The sequence below is a fragment of the Silurus aristotelis genome (assembly GCF_946808225.1).
Source record: "Silurus aristotelis genome assembly, chromosome: 19".
In the NCBI taxonomy this organism is placed as follows: Eukaryota; Metazoa; Chordata; class Actinopteri; order Siluriformes; family Siluridae; genus Silurus; species Silurus aristotelis.
The window spans coordinates 13746489-13768567 of record NC_139592.1 but is presented as its reverse complement, the minus strand read 5'-3'; the positions used below and the strand labels follow the sequence as shown (position 1 = coordinate 13768567).

General features: G+C 38.6%; 1 pseudogene across 1 annotated transcript; it reads right to left on the bottom strand.

The window, feature by feature from the left end:
- Positions 1-1596: 1596 nt before the first annotated feature.
- On the bottom strand, positions 1597-20046 carry LOC310715025 (F-box only protein 17-like; annotated as a pseudogene). The gene is made up of 12 exons (XR_014538232.1): positions 19992-20046; positions 19090-19324; positions 18050-18163; positions 17843-17938; positions 17600-17735; positions 16800-16830; positions 9866-9966; positions 4941-5190; positions 4680-4794; positions 4339-4434; positions 4090-4225; positions 1597-2186 (listed from the first exon to the last, which is right to left on the bottom strand). The product of XR_014538232.1 is annotated as an F-box only protein 17-like (transcript).
- Positions 20047-22079: the final 2033 nt, after the last annotated feature.

Genomic DNA, 22079 nt, shown 5'->3' with positions numbered 1-22079 from the left:
ATATTACAGTTATATAGATATATTTTACAGTAGTCAGTGTGCAGCAGTACAGATTTACTGTCCTCTGAAAATAACTCAACATACAGCCATTATTGTCAAAATTATGCAACAAAAGTAAATACACCCTAATTGAACCTGTCAAAAATGGTCCAAAGTGTCAATATTTTGTGTAAGCACCACTGTTATTTAGCACTGCCTTTATCCTCCTGGGCATGGAATTCACCAGAGCTGCACAGGTTGTTGCTGGGATCCTCTTCCACTCCTCCATAATGACATCACAGAGCTGCTGGATGTAGCTAAGATACAAATTTATTGATACTCCTCACCAGGATGTCGCCACAAATGCTGAACACCATCTGAGCCGAACAATTTTATTTTAGTCTCATGATACCCCAGGACATGGTTCCAGTAATTTATGCTCTAAAACAGGTTGTCTTCAGCAAACTGTTTGTTGGCTTTCTTGTAAACCAGCTTTAGAAGAAGCTTCCTTCTGGGACGACGGCCATGCAAACAGACTTCTTGCAGTGTGCACTGACAAGCAGACCTTCTGCTTCTGCAACCTCTAAAGCAATGCTGCAGCACTCATGCGGCTGTTTTTGTAAAGCAGCTTCTGCACCTGACACGCAGCACAAGGCCTTACATTTTTGATCCACCATTGTGAGACCTGCTCCGAGTGAAACCCGACTTGGAAAACCTTTGTATCGCCACTGTACAGTAACTCAGTTTCAGGATGTTACTAATCTTCTTAGAGCCTTAGCCATCTTTGTGGAGAGCAACAATTCTAATTCTGAAATCCTCAGAGAGTTCTTTGCCATTAGGTGCCATGTTGCCAACATCCAGTGGTCAGTATGAGAGAATTGTACTGCAAGCACCCAAATCCACCAAAGATACACACATTTGTATGGTCCTGTCAGGTAGACAAAAACATGAACATGATGAATAGGACATGTGGCTTTGCATGGTTAAGCAAAGTACAGCTGTTATTACTTACTTTTGTTGCCAGCTATTTTAACAATAGAGCAGAGTAAATCTGCACATTGACTACAAAATATCCAAGTTTCATTTCTACATTAATTTCTATATTATTGTCCCTTAAGATTTTGCACTCGTTTGCACTATTGCAAGGTCACTTTATTGCATTGCAATAATAAAGTAATGTAGTATTGCGTTATTTATTTGCATTATTGCAATGTCACTTTAACTCTGGACAGGCACAGCAAAGTGTCACTTTAATACCAGCACATGGACACGTTAATGACAATTACACTGGGACATTCTCTCATCAGACTCAGAAGGTAGGCACCTGGAATAGTTTTCACTTTACAGTTCTGCTTTGTCAGGTGTTCATCTTTGACAATTCTTGCCTTCTTAATGTGCTCTAGACTATCAGTTTTCTTGTGCAGAGAAGAGTGTGAGTACAGAGTTAATATAATTATTAATGCTACTACAACTACTTTACAAATTCATATTATGGCAAGGAACACTTAGTTAAATAAAAAAGAAAAGATAGATAAATCCACCATAACATAAAGAACAAAGGTCCAAACAAAGTACAGTTGCCAAGACCACCACACGGCATGATAAAACAGGACCGCCAAGATGATCCAGCAGCAACTCTGTGATGTCATTATGGAGGAGTGGAAAAGGATCCCAGCAACAACCTGTGCAGCTCTGGTGAATTCCATGCCCAGAAGGATTAAGGCAGTGCTGGATAACAGTGGTGCTCAAACAAAATATTGACACTTTGGACACAGTTTTCACATGTTCATGTAGAGTGTAAGAAAAAGATGTACTCACTTTGTTGGCAGCTATTTTGACAATAAAGGCTGTATGTTGAAGGATTTTCAACGGACAACAAATCTGTACTATACAAGCTGTACATTGACTACTCTAAAGTATATCCAAGTTTAATTTGTATTGTATTGTCCCTTTAGAAGATATGCTAAAATGGTTGCTGGAATGTGAGATACTGTATCTTATAATTATTACATACGATCTGAAATTATTACCTTCAATTACACATATGTACTTTTTATACACTATCCTTAAGCTGAAGGACAAATTTCCACACTACTGTTTGTAACCCGTATTCCATAATGTCCAGCCCAGAACTGTGTGTCTCTCCCTCCATGTTTAAAACGAATGAATCGAACACCAGGTCCATAGTCCATAAATGTATTAGTCATCTAAAAAAAACAAAAAGTAATAGAAAGTGATATTGGACAACAGTTAAATAAAATAGTTTCAATTAAAATAAAACAACCAATAAGAGTGAATAAGTGTGAAGCTACCGTAATTTCTGGACTATTAAAATTCACCCACTGAATTTTACAAATATTTTTATTTTGAACATAAATACGCCGCACCTGTCTATAAGCTGCAGGTGTCTACACTGAAACTAATGAACTTTACACAGGCTTTAACGAAAGATAATGTCTGTTACACGGTGTAACGGGTGAAATATGTTGTGGCTCCTTTAAGAGCAGAGCGCCATTTTGGGAATAGCCTGCCGCTGCATTTATCAAATACCAAGATATAAAAAAAATATAAAAAGATAAAAAAAATCAAAAAGGACGAGTTTTGGAAACCTGTCTGTGCTTATATGATTTCTGTTGCAACTGGAGTTAGCGAGCTCTCCCATGACCCAGACTCAACGCGTTACAACGGCTTGTAACTATATCTAAACAATAGCCTACTAAGAAAGTCATTGTTTACTGTCTTTCTCCTTCCTTTCACAACTATTTCTCTCGAGAGTTTATCTTTTAGCATCGTCATGCATTTAAAAATCACCTGAAGCCGTGCAGCTCAGAACACAGGTGAGGTGCGTTTTTTCGTTTCCGTTTGGAAATTTCATTGGTCTAATGTTTTGGTGCTCAGTTTTTTGGCTTGAAAATTCATAAATTAGTCGCTTCGTTGTTTAAGCCGCGGGGTTCAAAGTGTGGGAAAAATACAGTATATACAATCAGATAGAATCAATAAAAGTACTTAACAGCTTGTTCAAAAATAAGACAGAAATAAATAAAAAAAAAATAGTTTTTTGAAGCATTGTTGAATATGATATGATCAGGGATGGACAGTATTTATGATCCATGCATTTCAAATACATATCTCAAATATAAAATAGGATTTTGTCATTTGTATTTGATAGGGTTGATATAAATGGCTTCATATTTTCTATCAAGATACTTTAGTTTAGTATTTTTGGAATTTAAAAATAATGCCATCATAAAAATGCAGCCTCTGATTGGTGCCCACTCAGTATTTTGCCCAGACTTGTTGAGATCAGAACAGAAAATTTATCCATATGGAAGAAAGTGGTCAAGGTAAGAAATATGCAGGCTGGCAGTTTTCAAATAGGTTTTAAATGATTAATAAATAAATATTTGATTGCCAAGTATTGTACCCTGATTGAAGTCGCTGTTTAGTAGGGTCATGATTTTGCATACAATTGCATGAATGACTGCCTCACGAATAATATCATATATTTATGATTAATGCCATCTAGAAACTAGTTGCTATGAATACAAGTGCCATCAGTTGCCTTTTTATAAATGACTTGTATGTCATTGAGTCAGTGTTGCTGATGTAAAGTAGCCCTTTCCAAACACTAAGTAACTAAATAAGGACTCAATTATGAGTCGTTCGCAAACTGTTAACCATTAAACTGTTGGCTAATTTAAAACTAACCTTCATTTGGGAGATCACAGGGAATATGCATGTGAATATTTGATCTATTAACTGGTTGCATATGTAAGACTCTAAAAAAAGACAAAAAAAACCTGTTGCTATCAAACATTGTTTACATAATCAACTGAGTCAGTGTAATAGTGAAGGAACTGATTAAATAGGTCAATTGGTGGAAGGTTTGCCAAAAGATTTAATGCTTCCTTGCTAAAGTATTTAGTAATATTTTTTTAAATACAGCAGTTTATTCTAATACACTTAAATTTAAAGTATTTTATTTTAAAATATGATGATTTAAGTAAATGTCTATAGACCTTTTCAATATACCAGACACACTGACGTATCATCAGCATCTAATCACTATGAGATTAGCGCAAATCTTCAATAAATATAAATGTGACTAACATTCATCCATTTCTGATCATTCCATTGTGGAAATGTCACTTGGTCGGGACAAAAGAACTGGACTGTCTTCTTCTTTTGAGTGAGCAACTCAACATGAATTTCATACAAACTGCCACAGTCCCAGCGTGGAGCATACCTGGGTACATAAGGCACAATAAAGATTTTGACAAAAACAGTTAAAAGAATCAGAAGGTGTTTTTAAACACTATTTATGACAGAAATAACAAAGGAAACTGAACAAGTACTTACCAGTCTGATATTACAATATTGGGCTGTATTTCATCCATAAACGCAGGACTGTAACCTTCCTTCTTAAGGTCTATCAGCTGGCTCTTTATGCATTTGCTGAAAATTAATCATACTGTAGCATTTACTGAATTATGAATCGATTATTATTGCTCACAGATAGCAGGATTCTACGTGTTAATGGTTGCACAGCCCATGCATTTTTATTTAAAACTGTCATAGTTAGTTTTGGGCCACCTATTATTTTTGCATATCAACAGTTTAAAATGATAAGATACAAAGGGGGCTAGACATGCAGTAAGGATGTTCAGTGTGAAAATGTTTGATTGCAAAATGAATTTTACCTGTAAGATGTAACGAAGCATTTTGTTACAGTTTCATCTGGATGAGGTGTGAATATTCGATCTACCTTCCATCGATCACCTCCATTATGTAAGATGTTCCAGCCAGTGAATTCCTCTAGAGGAAAGAACATTTCTGACATTACTTATAATAGTTATCATAACAAACCTACTAACTAAAGCAGACTGACTCTGATCTGTTAACTGAACAATGTATAATGACCGTCATTTAGCCCAGTTTAATTGTTTTTGTTTTTTGCTCACCATCTGCATTGGGATTTTTCAACAGATTCCGGCGCATCTTACATAAAAAATAGAACATTTGCCAATTTCTTGGGACACTGTTGTTATTGAGAGGCTTCAATCCTTTCCTACGGCATCGCTCCCTCCAAAACGCAGTGCTGTCCACCACTGACTTCCACTCGTTACACACCAGACGACACACACAAATCACCTGTTGGGCCGGGAGGTTTAGGAGAATTTCCTCAATAGCATTAAGAGGAAGATGCGGGCACTGTGTTTAAACAAAGAACAGAACATTACATTTCAGAGAAACAAAGATCAGCCATACAGCTCATCCAGAAAATATTTACTACCCATTTTGCTGTGACTGTAAAGCTTTAAATTGGTTTTCAAAAAGAGGAACTGGAAATCTTGATGCCATCATGGCCAACATGTAAGCATGCAAAAAATGTTCCTACATGGCCATGAGCTAAAGCACAGAGCAAAAATAGACGTATAAAAAAGGTTTTCCGAAAGCCCAGACTTAAATCCAGCTGAAAATTTCTGTACTTAGCCGAAACTAGCCGTAAACAAAATTCTCCATCTAATTTGGAAAACTGTGCTGAGAAATGGGAGGAAATGCAAAAATCAAAAGAGAGATATGTGAGATAAAAAAAAAAAACACCTGCTGCTGTAAAAACAATTATGGGTACAACTTCCTTCTGAGGTAGTAGCAGCACTGACTGACTTGCGCCGACAGCAATATGTGTGCCGTTGTTTTTTTTTTAGGTGGGAATATGTTAAAGTGACATTAAAAAGCTCAGGAAACATGTGCTGTTAGCGGTTGCACTTATAACCAGACGAAGCTTAACTAGTGGCTTAAAGCATAGCACTTTATACACAAACCTAAAGTTAGCATGGATTGTCAGAGTGCTTAACATGTCTGTCTTGCTCTGCCTGACTGCATTATAGAAGAAATAATAGTTTTTTTGACTATTTATTTTCTTGCCTCCCTAGGATTGTAGCTTTTAGATGTAAAACACTAGTTAGCGCTCAGATTACGCTTCTACTACTAGCCTAATACTAATAGAAATACTAATTATATAATACAGTCATCTTTAAAAAATACGGGGTCCGGCCGGGCTCAGCCCGAAGGAGCGACGTGGGGCTGCCTTCCCGTGGGCTCACCACCTGCAGGAGGGACCGTAAGGGGCCGGTGCGAAGAGGATCGGGCAGCAGTCGAAGGCGGGGGCCTCGACAACCCGATCCCTGGACACGGAAGCTAGCTCTAGGGACGTGGAATGTCACCTCACTGGCGGGGAAGGAGTCTGAGATTGTGCGTGAGGTTGAAAGGTTCCGACTAGAGATAGTCGGGATCACCTCTACGCATGGCTTGGGCTTTGGAACCACACTCCTCGAGAGAGGATGGACTCTTCACCACTCTGGAGTTGCCCATGGTGAAAGGCGGCGGGCTGGTGTGGGTTTGCTTATAGCCCCCCAGCTCAGCCGCCATGTGTTGGAGTTTACCGCAGTTAATGAGAGGGTCGTTTCCCTGCGCCTACGGGTCGGGGATAGGTCTCTCACTGTCGTGTGTGCCTACGGGCCAAACGGCAGTGTAGAGTACCCAGCCTTCTTGGGGTCTCTGGGAGGGGTGCTGGAAAGTGCTCCGACTCCGTCGTTCTACTGGGAGACTTCAATGCCCACGTGGGCAGCGACAGTGACACCTGGAGGGGCGTGATTGGGAGGAACGGCCCCCCTGATCTGAACCCGAGCGGTGTTCAGTTATTGGACTTCTGTGCTAGTTACAGTTTGTCCATAACGAACACCATGTTCAAGCATAAGGGTGTCCATCAGTACACGTGGCACCAGGACAACCTAGGCCGTAGGTCGATGATCGACTTTGTGGTCGTTTTATCTGACCTGCGGCCGTATGTCTTGGACACTCGGGTAAAGAGAGGGGCGGAGCTGTCAACTGATCACCACCTGGTGGTGAGTTGGATCCGATGGCGGGGGAGGAAGCTGGACAGACTTGGCAGACCCAAGCGTACTGTGAGGGTCTGCTGGGAACGTTTGGCCGAGTCTCCTGTCAGAGAGATCTTCAACCGGATCCCGAGGGAGGCTGGAGATATTGAGTCCGAGTGGACCATGTTCTTCACCTCCATTGTCGAAGCGGCCGCTCGGAGCTGTGGCTGTAAGGTCTCCGGTGCCTGTCGATCCCCGAACCCGGTGGTGGACACCGGAAGTAAGGGGTGCCGTCAAGCTGAAGAAGGAGTCCTATCGGGCCTGGTTGGCTTGTGGGACTCCTGAGGCAGCCGACGGGTACCGGCAGGCCAAGCGAACTGCAGCCCGGGTGATTGTGGAGGCAAAAACTCGGGCCCGGGAGGAGTTCGGTGAGGCCATGGAGAAGGACTATCGGCTGGCCTCGAAGAGATTCTGGCAAACTGTCCAGCGCCTCAGGAGAAGGGAGCAGTGCCCTACCAATGCTGTTTACAGTAGAGGTGGGGAGCTGTTGACCTCACCTGGGGAGGTCATTGGACGGTGGAAGGAATACTTCGAGGATCTCCTCAATTCCGCCGTCACGTCTTCCTTCGAGGAAGCAGAGGCTAAGGGCTCAGAGGTGGACTCGTCCATCACCCAAGCTGAAGTCACCGAGGTAGTCAAGAAACTCCTTGGTGGCAAGGCACCGGGGGTGGATAAGATCCGCCCTGAGTACCTCAAGTCTCTGGATGTTGTGGGGCTGTCTTGGCTGACACGCCTCTGCAGCATCGTGTGGCGGTCGGGGACAGTGCCTCTGGGATGGCAGACCGGGGTGGTGGTCCCTCTTTTTAAGAAGGGGGACCGGAGGGTGTGTTCCAACTATAGGGGGATCACACTTCTCAGCCTCCCTGGAAAAGTCTATGCCAGGGTACTGGAGAGGAGAATACGGCCGATAGTAGAACCTCGGATTCAGGAGGAACAGTGTGGTTTTCGTCCAGGCCGTGGAACACTGGACCAGCTCTATACCCTCTACAGGGTGCTGGAGGGTTCATGGGAGTTTGCCCAACCAGTCCACATGTGTTTTGTGGATTTGGAAAAGGCATTCGACTGTGTCCCTCGCGGCGGCCTGTGGAGGGTGCGCCGGGAGTATGGGGTCCGGGGTCCTTTACTAAGGGCTGTCCGGTCCCTGTACGACCGAAGCAGGAGCTTGGTTCGCATTGCCGGCAGTAAGTCAGACTTGTTCCCGGTGCATGTTGGACTCCGGCAGGGCTGCCCTTTGTCACCGGTTCTGTTCATAATTTTTATGGACAGAATTTTTAGGTGCAGCCAGGGGCCGGAGGGTGTCCGGTTTGGTGACAACGCGATTTCGTCTCTGCTCTTTGCAGATGATGTTGTCGTGTTGGCTTCATCAAACCAAGACCTTCTGCAGTCACTGGGACGGTTTGCAGCCGAGTGTGAAGCGGCTGGGATGAGAATCAGCACCTCCAAATCCGAGGCCATGGTCCTCAGTCGGAAAAGGGTGGCTTGCCCACTTCAGGTTGGTGGAGAGTTCCTGCCTCAAGTGGAGGAGTTTAAGTATCTTGGAGTTTTGTTCACAAGTGAGGGAAGGATGGAACGGGAGTTTGACAGACGGATCGGTGCAGCTTCTGCAGTAATGCGGTCGATGTACCGGTCTGTCGTGGTAAAGAAAGAGCTGAGCCGCAAGGCGAAACTCTCGATTTACAGGTCAATCTACGTTCCTACTCTCACCTATGGTCATGACCGAAAGGACAAGATCCCGGATACAGGCGGCCGAAATTAGCTTTCTCCGCAGGGTGGCTGGGCGATTCCTTAGAGATAGGGTGAGAAGCTCGGTCACTCAGGAGGAGCTCAGAGTAGAGCCGCTGCTCCTCCACATCGAGAGGGGTCAGCTGAGGTGGCTCGGGCATCTGTTCCGGATGCCTCCTGGACGCCTTCCTGGGAAGGTGTTCCGGGCACGTCCCACTGGGAGGAGACCCCGGGGAAGACCTAGGACACGCTGGAGAGACTATGTCTCCCGGCTGGCCTGGGAACGCCGCGGTGTCCCCCCGGAAGAGCTGGAAGAAGTGTCTAGGGAGAGGGAAGTCTGGGCATCTCTGCTTAGACTACTGCCCCCGCGACCCGGCCCCGGATAAGCGGGAGAAGATAAAAAATAATAAAAAATGACCAAGTTAGGTACAATGAGACTAATTGTGTTTATGTACTGCAATACACTTGATGGCACTGAGGTGTGATACGGATAAGGCTGGCACAAGGTTTCAAGGGGTTAGGGGTAGCAGTGTCATTTTAGATGTTATAACATGCAGGTAAATACAAGCACAATGTAAATACTTATTTACACGATGCACAGTGCATTGCATTTAAGGATTAGTTGAAATGTTAAAACATAGTTGTTAAACACACTTTATTTAAAGTGGGTCATCATCATTTTTACTTAATTTGCTGCTCTTCCACATGATTGCAGCTGCGTGACTACATGTGCGCCCTGGACCTGTGATACACACTGACATTGACACTTAAACCATTTATGGTGTGACACATTCAGGGTTTCTACATCCGCTTTTAACTACATTATTGAACAGCACATGACCAACTCTATTGCTAGGTATTGGTAAGCCTCTGAGCTTTTCACATTGCTCATTGCTTTACTGTTACAAGCAACTCAATCAACAAAGTAGCTGAAAATGCTACTGTACATTATTTTCCTAAATCGTCCTCCCATTCCTCTATTTACTATGAATAAAGCAGCCCTTCATTTTTTGTACTTTTTAAATCATTCTAAGGACATCTATATAATATAGTTTGCTTTAGTTCACATTATGTACTTGTATGGACTTTGATATGTAACAAAGAAAAAGAGAAATAATCACTATGGGGTAAACAGCACTGAAAGCACTGGATCAGTGATCACTATCATAATTTAGTCACAATGAAAAAATAATAGCCTAATGTGAAAAAAGGTCATAACTCACAACTCGCTTGCATGCTGAAGAAGCCATTCTTCTTTGTTTTGGCACCTTAGAAGTCATCTTGAGGTGTTTGTCCTGGATCTCAATGTTATACAGTAGCAAGTCTGCATATAAATGTATATATGCTATATGTAACGAATACAGAGTAGATCAATTGGAGAATTAGGAAAAACAGTTCCTTAGCAATTAGTAAAGTTAATCAGTTTAATTTATTTTAAACTAAAACATAAAGTTAATAGCTTTTGACATAACATTATTTTTTATGGTTAAGTAGTCAGTGTCATTATTTCCAGGCTTGCTTTGACAAATCGGAACTGTCAGAAATCCATGTCCTAATTTCCATTGGGTTTTTCCCAGTCAGTAAAAGGGTGGAGAACGGTTTAATTCAAATATATATATATATATATATATATATATATATATATATATATATATATATATATATATATATATATATATATATACACAGTACAGACCAAAAGTTTATATATATTATATATACAGTACAGACCAAAAGTTTGGACACACCTGCTCATTCAAAGAGTTCTCTTTATTTTCATGACTATGAAAATTGTAGATTCACACTGAAGGCATCAAAACTATGAATTAACACATGTGGAATTATATACATAACAAAAAAGTGAACTGAAAATATGTCATATTGTAGGTTCTTCAAAGTAGGCATCAAGAGAATGCCAAGAGTGTGCAAAGCAGTAATCTAAGCAAAAGGTGGCTACTTTTGCTTAGATTACTATGTATATGTATATATACTATATATACATATACAATAGATATAATATATATATATATATATATATATATATATATATATATATATATATATATATATATATATATATATATATATATATATATATATAAAAAACCATTTTTTAAAAATCTCTACAATTTAATCTGGTTTTCAGCGTTGGAGCCTGTATGTGTAAGCTGTAAGCTTAAACTCAGTAACATTCATGTGGCATGCTATTATACTCATGTCTGTCATGCACTATTCATTTTACAATTTAGATTTGAAAGCTAGATTTTAAAAAAACATGCAAAGGTAATTACATAGCAGGTGTAAAAGATAAAATGGAAAAAACCTTTTCTGACCCAATTTTCAGAGATAGTCAAAGAAATAGAATCAATGTTTAAATTATTGAACTCTTGTCTAATTTTGGACTAAAAATGGCAAAAACCCAGCAAACACAGTACGTTTCTCCTAACATTAGCATATAGTTTCCATTATTTTTTATTTGTTTGTTTGTTAAAAGTGGTATAAAGTATATGAGTATATTTCCATCATTACTGTACATATGTCATTTTTTGTCTACTTTCTAGTTTTACTGTGTAGAAAAGATTTACTCTCTACTCAACTTCATTTATGATTCAATATATGTACTTTTTATGCCAATATATTTGAATTATGATGATGTCATTACGGCTCAACAGTCCTCTACCCACATCTGCTACCAGTGAGCGACCTTTTAGCACCTCGTTTACAGTCCAAAAAGAGCTAGAATACGTTCCAAAAAATGTAAGAACCCTCTTTTAAGAGTGAGAGGTGCATTAAATTACAGTCATACGGTGGCCGAGAAGTGCAAAACACTTTAACAAATCCGAAAACAAATTAACAAATCCAAAAACAAATTACCAAATCCAAAAACAAAACAACAAATCCAAAAACAAATTACCAAATCCAAAAACAAATTACCAAATCCAAAAACAAATTAACAAACCCAAAAAAAAATTAACAAACCCAAAAACAAATTAACAAATCCATAAACAAATTAACAAATCCAAAAACAAAACAACAAATCCGAAAACAAATTAACAAATTAAAAAACAAAACAACAAATCCAAAAACACACTAACAAATCCGAAAAAAAAATTAACAAATTAGAAAACACTAACAAATCCAAAAACAAAATAACAAATCCGAAAACAAATTAACAAATTCAAAAACAAATTAACAAATCCGAAAACAAATTAACAAATTCAAAAACACATTAACAAATCCGAAAAACACAACAAGCCAGACAAACCGGAAAAGGTAGGTATAGTTTGCGAATGGAAACTTACAGATCATTGGACAAGACACCTGTCAGTCAAGATATACAGGTGAGTGACAGGTATCTCGTCCAATGAGCTGTAAGTTTCCATTCGCAAACTATACCTACCTTTTCCGGTTTGTCTGGCTTGTCGTTGTGTTTTTTGGATTTGTTAATGTGTTTTTGAATTTGTTAATTTGTTTTCGGATTTGTTCATTTGTTTTTGGATTTGTTATTTTGTTTTTGGATTTGTTAGTGTTTTCTAATTTGTTAATTTGTTTTCGGATTTGTTAATGTGTTTTTGGATTTGTTGTTTTGTTTTTGAATTTGTTAATTTGTTTTCGGATTTGTTGATTTGTTTTTGAATTTGTTAATTTGTTTTTGGATTTGTTAATTTGTTTTTGGATTTGTTAATGTGTTTTGAACTTCTCGGCCACCGTACAGTCAGCTTCAAATATTTGTTTTTACTTTATCTAAAATGATTTACTTTCATTTTATTTGTCCATTGAACACTGATGATACTTTCATTTGTTAATTTTATATGTTAATTAAAGATACCTTTTTTGAAAGATTGCTTTACTACATTTGTTTGTTTGTTTTTCATCTGTTTTTTTTTTCATTCTTTCATGTTGAAAAGGCTGTTGTGTTGATCAGGGTTTAAGCAGTGTTGAAGTGTACAATTTGATTTGAATTTTAGTATAATAAACCTGTTTTTGGCTTTTCACTAACATGTGTATTGGTGTTGAGGACTAGTGCATCTTTGAGCCTATGCTCAATGAGTAAACGTACTCAAGCACTGTTAAAGTCCATTTTTAATAAAGTCCAAAGTTCCATTTTGGAATTGGTGACTTTTAATGAAGTAAGTTTTGCAGTAAGGCCAAGTATATAGACAAAAGTATTGTGACACCTGACCCTTCCTGCCATATGTGGTTCTTTTCCAAACTGTTACCATAAAGCTGAAGGCACACAATTATTTAGGACGCATGTCTTTGGATGCTTTAGCATTAAATTTTGCATTCACTTGAACTAATAGACCCAAAACTGTTCCAGCATGACGATATCCCTGTGTACAAAGTGAGCTCCATGAAGATCTGGTTTGCATAGTTTGGAGAGGAAGATCTCGAGTGGCCTGCTATAGAGCTCTGATCTCAACACTAGTGAACACGTTTGGGATGAATTGGAACGCTGACTGCACCAGAGTAGTAGAGAGTGGAGCAAATTGGGACTAATGTGGAATGCGGTGCTCAAAAAACCCATACTACATATTATGACCAAATAATAACGTTCTACGATTGTTCATTTTTATAACCAAAAACTACCCTTCTCGATACAAAAACGCCACGTGTTTTACTTATAGGTGAGTCACATAGTCGGTTAAGTCGCCTTTATGAAAATAGCCGATAATTTGGGGGAATACCTTTTTTTTTATCCTTCTCTATTAGCTTTGTGAATAGTTTGTCCTGGTTGCCAAGTTTTGATAAATGTGACGGTTTATCTAAATAAATAAACAAGGAAATCAGCTGTATATGCTAGCAGTGATAGTAATACTGTATATAGCCTACAGTACACTCCAGCATAAAATTGTCTTTACTGCCATGAAGCGTTTTGGTTATATAAACATAGCTAAAAGTGCAACACCACAGAAGTAATGAAATCATGAATAAAGTAATAAAACTGGCAGGTACTTACATGGGTGCAGTAAGGTCCAAATATGGTGAAAAACAACTGATGAGAAAGTGAATGTATGAAAGATAAATCCACAAGGTGGCGCTCGTGTCAAAGCCCCAGCGAAAGACACAAACACACACACACACACACACACACACACACACACACACACACACCAGAAACACACAGATATATACATTATATATATATATATATATATATATATATATATATATATATATATATATATATATATATATATATATATATATATATATATATACAGTGGGTATGGAAAGTATTCAGACCCCCTTAAATTTTTCACTTTTTGTTATATTGCAGCCATTTGCTAAAATAATTTAAGTTCATTTATTTTCCTCATGAATGTACACATAGCACCCCATACTGACAGAAAAACACAGAATTGTTGACCTTTTTGCAGATTTATTAAAAAAGAAAAACTGAAATATCACATGGTCCTAAGTATTCAGACCCTTTGCTGTGACACTCATATATTTAACTCAGGTGCTCTCCATTTCTTCAGATCATCCTTGAGATGGTTCTACACCTTCATTTGAGTCCAGAAATTTTTGATTATACTGATTGGACTTGATTAGGAAAGCCACACACCTGTTTATATAAGACCTTACAGATCACAATGCATGTCAGAGCAAATGAGAATCATTAAGGTCAAAGGAACTGCCTGAAGAGCTCAGAGACAGAATTGTGGCAAGGCACAGATCTGGCCAAGGTTCCAAAAAATTTTTTGCTGCACTTAAGGTTCCTAAGAGCACAGTGGCCTCCATAATCCTCAAATGGAAGACGTTTGGGACGACCAGAACCATTCCTAGAGCTGGCCGACCGGCCAAACTGAGCTATCGGGGGAGAAGAGCCTTGGTGAGAGAGGTAAAGAAGAACCCAAAGATCACTGTGGCTGAGCTCCAGAGATGCAGTCGGGAGATGGGAGAAAGTTGTAGAAAGTCAACCATCACTGCAGCCCTTCACCAGTGGGGCTTTATAGCAGAGTGGCCCGACGGAAGCCTCTCCTCAGTGCAGGACACATAAAAACCCGCATGGAGTTCTCCAAGATGGTGAGAAATAAGATTCTCTGGTCTGATGAGACCAAGATAGAACTTTTTGGCCTTAATTCTAAGCGGTATGTGTGGAGAAAACCAGGCACTGCTCATCACCTGTCCAGTACAGTCTCAACAATGAAGCATGGTGGTGGCAGCATCATGCTGTGGGGGTGTTTTTCAGCTGCAGGGACAGGACGACTGGTTGCAATCAAGGGAAAGATGAATGCGGCCAAGCACAGGGATATCCTGGACGAAAACCTTCTCCAGAGTGCTTTGGACCTCAGACTGGGCTGAAGGTTTACCTTCCAACAAGACAATGACCCTAAGCACACAGCTAAAATAACGATGGAGTGGCTTCACAACAACTCTGTGACTGTGTGAAAAATTTAAGGGGGTCTGAATACTTTCCGTACCCAATGTATATATATAAAACAGCGAAATCACAGTGAAATCTATTTCTTCAAATATCCCCACAATGTTAGGAAGCTCATGGTCAGCCATGATACAGAGGGTTAAGAACCTTGTTTAATCCAGTTTTAACCCAGAGCCTTAACCACTGCACATTTACATTTAGACATAAATTATTACATGTAAAAATTTAAAAATTATTTCTATGTAGTTTAGCCTAGGTTTGAAAGAGGCAGATGTAGAGGAAAGAGTGATATGGAGATGGATGATCCGCAGTGGCGACTCTTAACAGGAGCATCCAAAAGAAGATTATACATGTAATTTTCCCTGTCATCAATTACATTTTCAACACTATATATTAGTGAAAATTGAGAAAATTGGTGAAAATAAATTAACATTTATTGTGCATAATATTTATAACATATTCTCTGAGGTATTTCATAAATATTCACTATTTAAGACACTTAAAAGAACTTTCATTGCAACTGCACTGTGTGTCTGCTAAAACATGTACAAAAAAAAAAAAAAAGTAATGAAACCTAATCAAATTAAATGAAGTAACTACTTAGTTTTAGTGCAACTTATACTTGCGTCTACTAAAACAACTACATGAATATATATATATTAAAACTACAAAATGTAAAAAAACGAGTTAACACTTCAGTGAACATGTTTAAACTGTTACACCTCTCATTTTCATTACATCACTGCTGGTACTGCACTCTGTGTTCCCTGGTGTTGGCTCTGTAAAGCATTCCCATTGGGGATTTGTTTCCCGTCCAGCTGTTTTTCAGAATGATAAACAACTGGTATGTTAATTCGATTTTTCAGTCACATACATACAGTGGAACCTCAATACTCGTGACCTCGACATGTGTGACCTCAATGGTTGGTGACTTTTCATTTGGACCCAGACTAAATATTAACCCGTGAAAAATCTGATAGTTCGCCAGAACTATTTTATTATTGTATTATTCATTTAAAGTAGTAAATAAAACATTTATGACAAATAATTCACAATTTTTGTTGAGTTTACAGTACAGTACATGTACATTTCCCTTTGAAAAAGAAACAATCAAAAGGATTTTTGCCATTTTTTGTTACTTTTGTTTCTTGTTTTTTTCCGGCCGCTCCTGTTAGGGGTCGCCACAGCGGATCATTCGTCTCCATACCACTCTGTCCTCTTTTACACCAACTACCTGCATGTCTGCCCTCACCACATCCATAAACCTCCTCCTTGGCCTTTCTTACTTTAAAATATTGAAGCTCTCAACAAACCATGAAGCCATAGTTGCCCCTTCTACAATCATCTTCCAACATTGCAGGAGGGCCCGGGTCTGATATTAAGTCACAAGACTCACAATGGTGCACACAACAAGCACATTAGTGAAATATTTATCTTGTATTAATATAATATGAAGTATAAAAAAACAGTTTGTTGAATATCACACACATAAATTTTTATGTTTTATGAGTTTTATGAGTTGGAATTGGTTTTGACTGAACACAAAAAATAAACCTACTGTATGTACTAAATTTGTAATTTATTTATTAGCAATTTGCCCTTTCATCAATTACAATTTACACACCATAAATGTCCCGAAGTATGTGGACACCTAATATAATAAAGAAGTATTTCCACACTACTGTTTGTAACCCCGTATTCCATCCGTATATGTCCAGCCCAAAACTGTGTGTCTCTCCCTCAATGTTTAAAAAGAATTAATCGATCACCAGGTCCGTAGTCCTTAAAGGTATGAGTCATCTAAAAAAGAATTATTTATATGCAGGTTAAACAAAAAAACATGAAGCATGTACACCTATACACCTATGACAACATTTATTCCTTTCTTGTTCAGAAACCTTTGATAATAGTACTGTCTCCCTGTCATTGATTTGTAAGGTTGGTTAACTAGGGCTGAAACAGGCAAAAAATAGTGTTATTTCTACAACAATACCCATCAGAATTATTGCAGAAGGTGTTAGGTCTGTACAACACAAGACAATGTCAAAAGACCACACAATGTTGGTCCAAGGTGCATAACAAGCAAAATAGGTGAGTCACATTGAATTATTAAAATGTTGATCTCATAAATATGAATAGAATTAATTATTGATCAACTGGTTAAAGGAATAATTGACAATTTGTAAGCCTTAGTTTACAATGATGTTTGTTTACACATTTATGTTCTAAATTTCTGCTGCAATATCCAGAATTTGGTGTCAATATAATAAACACTTCTATACCCATCTTATACTGAATATTACCAGCCTGATACAGCACCATGTCACCAACTTGTCTTAAACTGGTTAGATGAACATGACAATGATTTAAATGTACTTCAGTGTCCTCCCTAGGTACCTGATGCAATCTGGTAGCTATGTAAACACTGTGACATTTAAACATTCAGTTTTATTCTATTTCACTTTTTACAGCATGCATTATGTTCAGTAATATCCTCCCTTTACACCCCACCCCAAGCATGCATGCTGTGTTATAAACTCTAATTTGGGATCATATACATGTTACTAACCTGATTCCACTTCTGATCATTACATTGTGGAAAAGTCACTCGCTCAGGTTTAAAGATCTGGATTGTCTGCTTCTTGTGATCAAGTAACTCAACACATATTTTATACAAACTGCCACAGTCCCATCGTGGTGCATACCTGGACAAATAAGCAAGAATTAAGGATTTGACAAGTAGAGGTACAATTGAAGTATTTTTACACACCACTCAGGAGAGAAATGACAAATGAATGCTGAACACACTCACCAGTCTGATATTACAATATCAGGCTGTATTTCATCCATGAATGTTGGACTGTAATCTTCTATCTCAAGGTCTATCAGCTGGCTCTTTATGCATTGCCTGATGAATAAATCATAGCTTATTTTACAAGTATATATAATACCCTTATTGTATAGCCAGACATGAGGCATAGATTAAATGCATGTTGTATAAATGTAATTAGAAGCTTACTCATAAGAAGTAACAAAGCATTTTTTACACTGTCATCTGGATGAGGTAAGAACAAACCCTCAACAACCCACTGATCACCTCCATTTTCTATGATGTTCCAGCCAGAAAAATTCTCTAGATGAAAGAATATTTTTGACATTACTATCTGTAAGTTTATAATAATGAATCAACTAAAACAGACTGATTTCGGTTCTACTACAATGTACATTTTATGTATAATTTCTTAAAGGATTTTACATGTCGATATATACATATTGATATACTATAAACTCAAAATAGCAAAATAACACTAAACACTAAAATGTAAAAATGATGGAGTCACATGACTTTTTCAGCCAAATCTGATTATTCACCACAAAGCTGGGGGCACACAATTGCATAGGATGACTTTGAATGTGGTAGCATGACATTTTTCTTCACTTCACTTAACTAGGAGAGTCAAACCTGTGACAATGATCAACATGCCAATGCCCCAGTGCACAAAGTGAGCTCCATTAAGATCTGGTTTGACTGGCTTGGAGTGGAAGATCTTGAATGGCCTACTATAGAGCTCTGACCTCAACCCTACTGAACACCTTTGGGATGAACTGGAACACAGACGACACCCTAGGCCTCCTCACCCTACATCAGCACTTGACTATACTAATGCTCTTGTGGCTAAATGAGCACAAATGTCCAATGCCACGCTCCAAAATTTTGGAAGATCTTCCCAGAGGTTTGGTGATGAATATAACAGCAAATGAGGACTAAATGTGGAAAAGGAATGTTCAAAAAGCAAATAATAATCTTATGGTCAGGTGTCCACAAACATTTGTCCATATAGTATATTTTATAAGCATGCCAAAAGACATGAAATACAGTTTTAGAAAGACTAATGTCATCTTACATGCAGAATTATAGAAATTTTTTCTTCAAATTCCAACCTTTTTAACTGAACACTGTATATATAACATCGTTTAAGACATTTGTTTGCCATACCATATTACAGTGACCTCCGATTTGTTGAAAAAACAACTGTCTAATCATTTTCTTTTGCTCACCATCTGCTTTGGGGTTTTTCAGCAGATTCTGACGCTTCTTGCATAGAATATAGAAGGTTTGCCAATCTCTTGGGATTTTTTGCATATTGAGAGGCTTGAATCCTTTCCTACGGCATCGCTCTTTCCAAAACGCAGTGCTGTACTCGTTACACACCAGACGACACACACAAATCACCTGCTGGGCCGGTAGGTTCAGGAGAATTTCCTCAATAATATTAAGAGGAAGATCTGGGCACTGTGGTCAACAATGAACATAAGATGACATTTCAGATGAACAGAAATCAGCCATACAGAAATTATTCACTTCCCCCCGTGATCATTGTTTATTTTTCTCTATTTGCTAAAATATACCATTAGATTAGTTCTGCAGAACTTATCTCATCAGATGCCACTGCTGGGCCCTTAAGCAGGTTTTATAATTGTAAGTCATTCTGGATAAACGCATATTGTGTTTTCGAAAGGCTAAGCCAAATCCTATACTTAAATCCCACTAAAAATCTTTAAACTTAAAAATTGCAGTTGATCGTCAAATTGTGAGATGTGGCAGAAAATTTGCATTGACGAAGAGGTGAAAATGCCTAATAGAGACACACGTGAAACCAATCAAATCCTTAACTGTTGCCAAAGGACAATATACTGTAAGTATTGACTTGGGGGACTTGATTGACTTTAGATAATTTTAATTCTGTAAAAAAATCTAATTTAAATGTTCTTTAATTTGACCTTAACGCAGAAAAATTGAAATAACCACTGTGGGGAGAATAATTAGGGCACTGTATCAGTGATCACTATTAGAACCTATTCAAAATCTGTAAAAAAAAAAAAAAAAAAGGAATATACAAACATAATAAAAACAAATACATAAACAAACAAACAAACAAATAAACAAGCAAACAACTCACCACTGGACTGCATGATGAAGGGGCCATTCTTTGATCTGACATGTGAGAACCAGTCTCTTCTGTCATGTACCTTATAGTCCTTATAGTCCTAGGTCTGACTGTTATAGCACAACTTCTGTCTTAAATCTTAATCTCACACTGCCAGTGCTGACAAACAAAAAGTAATAACACAGTAATAACTCTTCATGAACCTTTCACATATATATATATATATATTTTAATAGTATATTTTTATCAATATAAAAATTGCAAAGTGAGAGATCAGAAGAAAAAACTAAATCAAAACAATATTTGGTGTGACCACCGTCTAGCTTTTAATTCTAACTTTTGCACACTTTGTGCAAATGTACAAAGTGTCCAAAGGTAAGACTTGAAAGGTAAAGAGAATTTAGATAGTTTGGAACAACCTGCCAGCTGAGTTTTACATTTATGTCATTTGACAGACACCCTTATCCAGAGAAACTAATATCTGAGCAGGGGAGGTTTAGGGGCCTTGTTAAAGGGCCCAGCAGTGGCGGCTTAGTGGTGGTGAGATTTTAACTTTTTAAGTCCAAAAAATGTGTGCAAGTGTACCTAGAAGAATTGAAGCTGCATTGCAGACAATGGGCGGTCACACCAAATATTGATTAACACTGCTATTTTTAAAAGCATTCTTATTTTCATCATTTTATATATATATATATATATATATATATATATATATATATATATATATATATATATATATATATATATATATATATATATATATATACAGTGAGGAAAATAAGTATTTAAACACCCTGCTATTTTGCAAGTTCTCCCACTTAGGAATCATGGAGGGGTCTGAAATTGTCATCGTAGGTGCATGTCCACTGTGAGAGACATAATCTAAAAAAAATAATCCAGAAATCACAATATATGATTTTTAAACTATTTATTTGCATGATACAGCTGCAAATAAGTATTTGAACACCTGTCTATCAGCTAGAATTCTGACCCTCAAAGACCTGTTAGTCTGCCTTTAAAATGTCCACCTCCACTACATTTATTATCCTAAATTACATGCACCTGTTTGAGGTCGTTAGCTGCATAAAGACACCTGTCCACCCCATACAATCAGTAAGAATCCAACTACTAACATGGCCAAGACCAAAGACCTGTCCAAAGACACTAGAGACAAAATTGTACACCTCCACAAGTCTGGAAAGGGCTACGGGGAAATTGCCAAGCAGCTTGGCGAAAAAAGGTCCACTGTTGGAGCAATCATTAGAAAATGGAAGAAGCTAAACATGACTGTCAATCTCCCTCGGACTGGGGCTCCATGCAAGATCTCACCTCGTGGGGTCTCAATGATCCTAAGGAAGGTAAGAAATCAGCCCAGAACTACACGGGAGGAGCTGGTCAATGACCTAAAAAGAGCTGGGACCACCGTTTCCAAGGTTACTGTTGATAATACACTAAGACGTCATGGTTTGAAATCATGCATGGCACGGAAGGTTCCCCTGCTTAAACCAGCACATGTCCAGGCAAGTCTTAAGTTTGCCAATGACCATTTGGATGATCCAGAGGAGTCATGGGAGAAAGTCATGTGGTCAGATGAGACCAAAATAGAACTTTTGGGTCATAATTCCACTAAAAGTGTTTGGAGGAAGAAGAATGATGAGTACCATCCCAAGAACACCATCCCTACTGTGAAGCATGGGGGTGGTAGCATTATGCTTTTGGGGTGTTTTTCTGCACATGGGACAGGGTGACTGCACTGTATTAAGGAGAGGATGACCGGGGCCATGTATTGCGAGATTTTGGGGAACAACCTCCTTCCCTCAGTTAGAGCATTGAAGATGGGTCTAGGCTGGGTCTTTCAACATGACAATGACCCGAAGCACACAGCCAGGATAACCAAGGAGTGGCTCTGTAAGAAGCATATCAAGGTTCTGGTGTGGCCTAGCCAGTCTCCAGACCTAAACCCAATAGAGAATCTTTGGAGGGAGCTCAAACTCCGTGTTTCTCAGGGACAGGCCAGAAACCTGACTGATCTAGAGAAGATCTGTGTGGATGAGTGGGCCAAAATCCCTCCTGCAGTGTGTGCAAACCTGGTGAAAAACG